We start from the raw sequence: 5,502 nt of genomic DNA on the forward strand, positions 1-5,502 counted from the left end.
CTACCACCATTATACTACAAACACAGAACATCCGAGAACAAAACCCACAGAAGATCCTCAACCATCTCCAACACTCAGTGTGTGTGTGTCATGGTTTGGGCTTGAGATGTTTCCTCAGATCTTTCCTTTATAAACTCTAATGATCTGTGGGCGGCTGCTAAATCTCAATACTGCTGCATAAGAATGAAGTAAAAGCCACTGTTAGAGAACCAGAGGCGAATTAACCGTCTGGGTTTTGACGTCACAGCTGCAGCACTCTGAAGTTGCCAAATTACTTTTGACTGCCAAAACCGCTGGAATTTTGGTTTTTACACAAATATCAATGCTTTCATAATTTGCCAGTTCTCTGCAAAAAAGTCAGGTGCATCAGAATATTTCCCTACTATAAAACAGCATCTGAAATGAGTAGTATGTTCAAACTCGTAAAACAGTAGGCAAAAAGTACCTACTACTAGTGGACAGCTTACAATCCCATGAGTAGTTTTGAATGGCGGCAACATGAGGTAAAGTACGTCCAGATTGCATTCATACTACAGACAATAGCTATGTTTCCATCCAAAGATGCGAATTTAACTTATGCGCAAAACTGGAATATCGCATAAAACATTTGCGAATAAAGCACCGTTTCCATCCAACGAGTCAAAGAGAACAAAATCGTCACTTCCTGATAAACTGGCACTAAATATCTCTAAGAAAACTAGGAGAAGCCACTGAATATAATAATTTTCATATGTAATAAATTACTTGCGCTTCAGGGAGAGCAGACGTAACACGATAAATGCGGTCATTGCTTTTAGAGGTGGATGCCTGCTGTTTGGGAACGCAGTCGTGTAAGACCGTAATTATACAGTCTTATAATATCATATAATACTTTGATGACAGACTTTCCTCAGGCATTTCAGAATGACCAGAACAACATATAGATGCTGTGAACGAGATCGGTCCGCTGGTTAGTCAAGTTATCCCGTCTCATAGCGCAAAGTCACATGACTTTTTCAATGTGCACGGTGGAATTTATTCGGTAAATGTGTTTCCATCGTAGTTCATGCGCATTTTTTCTTATCGGATAAAAAGTGTATCCTACTCAATTGTGCGCATAAGTTTTTTTAGAATTTATGCACATTTTGGCGTTTCCATCCAGCAGGTTTTTTATGCGATAATCCAAAATGCGCAAACAAATAGGTGGATGGAAACATAGCTAATGATATAAGAACATAAAGAAAGTACATATTCCTCATCAAATGTAGTATTTAAACGCTATCAGATTTCGGATGCACTTCTTGTCTTGTTCAGTATTTTGACTTGTTTCCCAGTACAATCACCAAAACATCCTTCGGGGAGAAAAATCAGTAGAACATAAATTTAGTTTATGCTTTAAACAATTTGCCAACAATTTTCTCTGAAAAACAAGTCTTATCCTCCACAATGTCTCATTTCAAGGAAGATTAGATGCTTTTAGGAGAAAATGGTTTTCTCAAGCACAGCACTTGTAATGGCAATAATTTCAACATGACTTGAACGCAGCATCGTACGCCACCTTTCTGCATTTGAACGCGTCACATGCTACACGCCCAGTGTCACCTAAAGATCGCTACACACTCAGGCTGGTGAGGTTGCTAGTCTGTTTTTGCTATGAATGAATGAGTTTCCTCAGTTCCTCATGTTCCAGAGCATTCTACACTACTCCATGCATCTCCTCCGAGGCATCCAGTGTAATGCCCTGAAGAAGAAAAGACACTGTGTTGCTGTGGCTGTGAGCTTGAGCTGGTCAGTAGCACAACAGGAAACAGATTTGTGTCATTTGAGATAAACATGGAGACGAGTTCACGGAAGAGACCAAACAGTGTCCCATACCTGGACTGAACCGTGCATTTCATCTGTTCTTACGGCAGCCAGAACCTACAGTCTGGTTGCACGTCTCGGTGCCAACGGGGGACGCATCCCTCTCAGTTTCCTCACTTGTTGCTTCAGTCCAGGGATCGAATCCATAAAGGCACCTCCCATCTTTATTCCGGACCGCTAGACTCCCCAGTACTAAACTTCCAGTGCTGTTGCACTTCTTGGCCAGCGGCGGCACCAGCGAATCAGGTGGGTGCAGAGACGTCAAAGAGTAGCTACTCAGATTATCCGATAACTGTTCCGGATTACCAGCCTGACCGGGTCCTCCAGCCCTAACCCCGGATCCAGTGTCCTCATCGGAGGGGTCCTGTCGGATCCAGTTAGGATTTGTGCAGTCACTGTATCTGCTCCGATTCCTCTGGCACCCCCTGGTGGCCTGGAGGTTGAGCAGAGTCTGTGGTGTACAAGGTCTCTGGGTGAGTTCTGGAGGAGGAATGTGGGTTCTGCAGATCAGGGGTAGCGTAGAGATGCCCTCCTCCAGCATGGTCTGCAGGCTGCTCACCGAACTGCATGTGGCCAGCGAGGAGTTACTCTGGGACGTCTGCAGCAAGAAACGACAAGAGAGTCAGGAAAGAGAAACAAACGTGGATCTGGACATGAGAGTGTTTAGTGACCCAGATCTGCAACTGCAAAGTTTCTGTCTGGGTGCACCAGTCCACCAGGTTTACAAGGTATTGAATTGAAAGTAAGCTTTTGAGGAAGAACTTGTCACTGGATTTGACATCGTTTTCCAGTGCAGAAGCCTCAAAGCTTCAAAAGACATTCTAGGAGTTTGAGCCAGTTAGTAGCAAGTAAACGAGATATCCACAAGCCCTCTGGTCTAAAGGTGGGCTCCCATCAAATTTCACTGGGGAAAAAGATCCATCATCTATTGTCATGTTTAAATCACTGCTCACACTGAAGTCACTTTCAAGCAGCTTTCTGTTGGTCAGTGAGGCGAATCCGCATGACCAACTTGAACTTAAACGAACCTTTTCTGAACTCCCGATTGCGTGGAGTCCTATTGGAATAATTGGATTTCACTTGCAAAAATTTCGCCAAGCAATGGTAAATATGACTGCACCTTAAGATGATGATTGTTGGCCAGAATAAGCTGCAAACTGGACCTCACTTGATGCCTGAAGTCAAAGTCTGTCTACTCAAGACCCCTTCATCCTTTTGTTGGTTTCCAGACACTGGACTCTAAGTCCTGATTGAGTTTGAACGGTCATCTGTCATGTTCTACATGTGGCGTCTCTTACCTGAGAGCCCATGACCCTGCTGTTGGTCCCTGGGGACCTGAGAGAAGCCCATGAGGCCGGAGATGCGTGTCTGGAGCCCGTCGGTGCCGCTCCGATGGCTGGGCTGCCCTGTGGAATCGCAGCGGTGGTGGGGTGGAAGAACTCAGCCGGGAGATGAAAGAGAGGTGAAGAAGTCTGACTGCCATCTGCCACACACAAACCGTCAGCCCATTTCAGCGGAACACAACAGGTGTTTTTACACCACAGCTTCTGTTGTGAGTTAGTTTAACTTTCATTTAGATGTGCAAAACTACATATGTTCAAACTGTGACTAGTTATGGATTTGCATTAACACAGGGTTTTTCCATGCAACTATATATATATTCAAAAAAAAACGTTTGTCAAGACAAACTTTGATGTTGACTTGAGAAAGCCTAACTAGAAAGTTTTGGAGAAACTCAAACTTTAATAGTTCAAACTTTAAAGGTTTTAAGGCCACCCAGTCTCTCACAACCAGACAGATAAATACATTTCTAGACAATTGCTACGATGTTCTGGGTGGTTGCTATGGAGTTGCTAGGATGATATGGGTGGTTGCTGTGGTGTTCCAGCTGGTTGATAAGTGTGGTTTCAAGGGCACTGCTAGGTGGTTGCTAGGTTGTTCTAGGTGGTTGCTAAAGTGTTGCTAGTGGTTGCCTTGAAATTTTGGGTGGTTGCTTGGGTGTTGCTATAGAGGGTGTTCATGGTGGTTGCCAGGGTGATCTGAATGGTTGCTAGGAGGCCGCTGTGGTGTTCTGGCTGATTGTAAGATGCATACTAGGGTGTTCTATGTTTTTTTTCGAAGTTTATCATGAGGTCGCTGTGGTGTTGCTAGGGTGTCCTGGATGGTTGACAGGCAGTTACTAGGGTGTACCGCTGGCTACCTGTGTATTCTGGGTGGTTGCTATTGCATTGCTAGGGTGTTCAGGGTGTTTGCTAGGGTTATGTGTGTGGTTTCAAGGGCACTGCTAGGTGGTTTTGGGTGGTTGCTTGGGTGTTGCTATGGAGTTTCTAGGGTGTGCTGGGTGGTTGCCAGGGTGATCTCAATGGCTCTTAGGAGGCTGCTGTGGTGTTCTGGCTGGTTGCAAGATGCTTATTAGGGTGGTCTGTGTTGATGTTATAAATTTGCTATGTGGTCGCTGGGGTGTTGCTAGGGTGTCCTTGATGGTTGCTAGGGTGTTCTGGTGGTTACCTGGTTATTCTGGGTGGTTCTGTGTTGCTATGGGTTTATTAGGGTGTTGTAATTGTTTCCTAAGGCATTGCTATGCAGATGCTAGGTTATTTTGAGTAGTTGTTAGGGGAGTGCTGATTGTTGCTAAAGTCTTGCTAGGAGGTCACTATGGTGGTTGTTAGGACATTGTGGGATGCTTACTAGGGTGTTCTGTGTTGCTGTTTAAAAGTTGCTATGTGGTTGTTAGGGTGTTGCTATGCAGTTCCTAGGGCATTCTTGGTGATTGCAAGGCTGTTGCTAGGGCGATATGGGGATGGTTGCTAGGGTGTTTAGAAAAAGCCGGACGAATTAATGGAACAGAACACAGAACATAACTCGACACGGCCTCTTGAAGTGTAAGAACAAATCTGAGGTAAACGGCCCTTCAGCAGAACACACAGATGTCGCCTGACCTCCGCGGTGAGCTGGAGACTGGAGCTGATGATCCCGTCTGTCTCGCCCAGGACTGCAGGCCTCGCTCGGAGGATGAAATCTTCTGCACACAACCTTGTCTGTGCTCAGGTCATCGCTGCCCTGCTCCTCCTGTACAGACACACAGCGGTTCATGTGCATCTCCTCACACACATCACACTGTACCTACAGCAGTGTGACGCAGCATATTACAACTGAATCTGATTTGAGAGCTGAAGTGGAGGAGAGGATTTTCAATGAGTGTTCCAGTTCCTCACACAAAGCATGATATAATGATGAAGTATAGAAATATATCTCATAAATCTCACAGACTCTTAGGATGATACTTTTAGTCTATCCCCATTTATTTCATATGGACAAAAAGCAGCATGAACATAACTGCTAAACATCTTTTGTTTTCCACTGAAAGGAGTTGTTTCCCATTTTAAGAACAAGAAGCAAAAACCAAAGATATCCATTCACCAAAAAAGAAAAAAGAAAAAAAAACAATAAATTAATAAATACCCAAAGAAACAGCATTTCCCTGGCACACATAATACATTTAAGAGGCTTTTATTTTTACATAGTTATAAACAATAGATAAAAAGAAACTCCTCTCAGGTCTTTGCCAAAACGCGTAGGGGAGTCTCTTTTTATCTTTTGTTTATAGGCATGTAAAAATAAAGACTTGTAAATTTATTAAATGTGTCATGGAAATATATA

General features: G+C 43.9%; 1 pseudogene; it reads right to left on the reverse strand.

The window, feature by feature from the left end:
* Positions 1–1,433: 1,433 nt before the first annotated feature.
* LOC107681412 (voltage-dependent T-type calcium channel subunit alpha-1I-like) overlaps positions 1,434–5,502 on the reverse strand; it is a 72,826-nt pseudogene continuing 68,757 nt past the window's right edge.

Source organism: Sinocyclocheilus anshuiensis, unplaced genomic scaffold, assembly GCF_001515605.1.
Source record: "Sinocyclocheilus anshuiensis isolate Anshui unplaced genomic scaffold, SAMN03320099.WGS_v1.1 scaffold1394, whole genome shotgun sequence".
In the NCBI taxonomy this organism is placed as follows: domain Eukaryota; kingdom Metazoa; phylum Chordata; class Actinopteri; order Cypriniformes; family Cyprinidae; genus Sinocyclocheilus; species Sinocyclocheilus anshuiensis.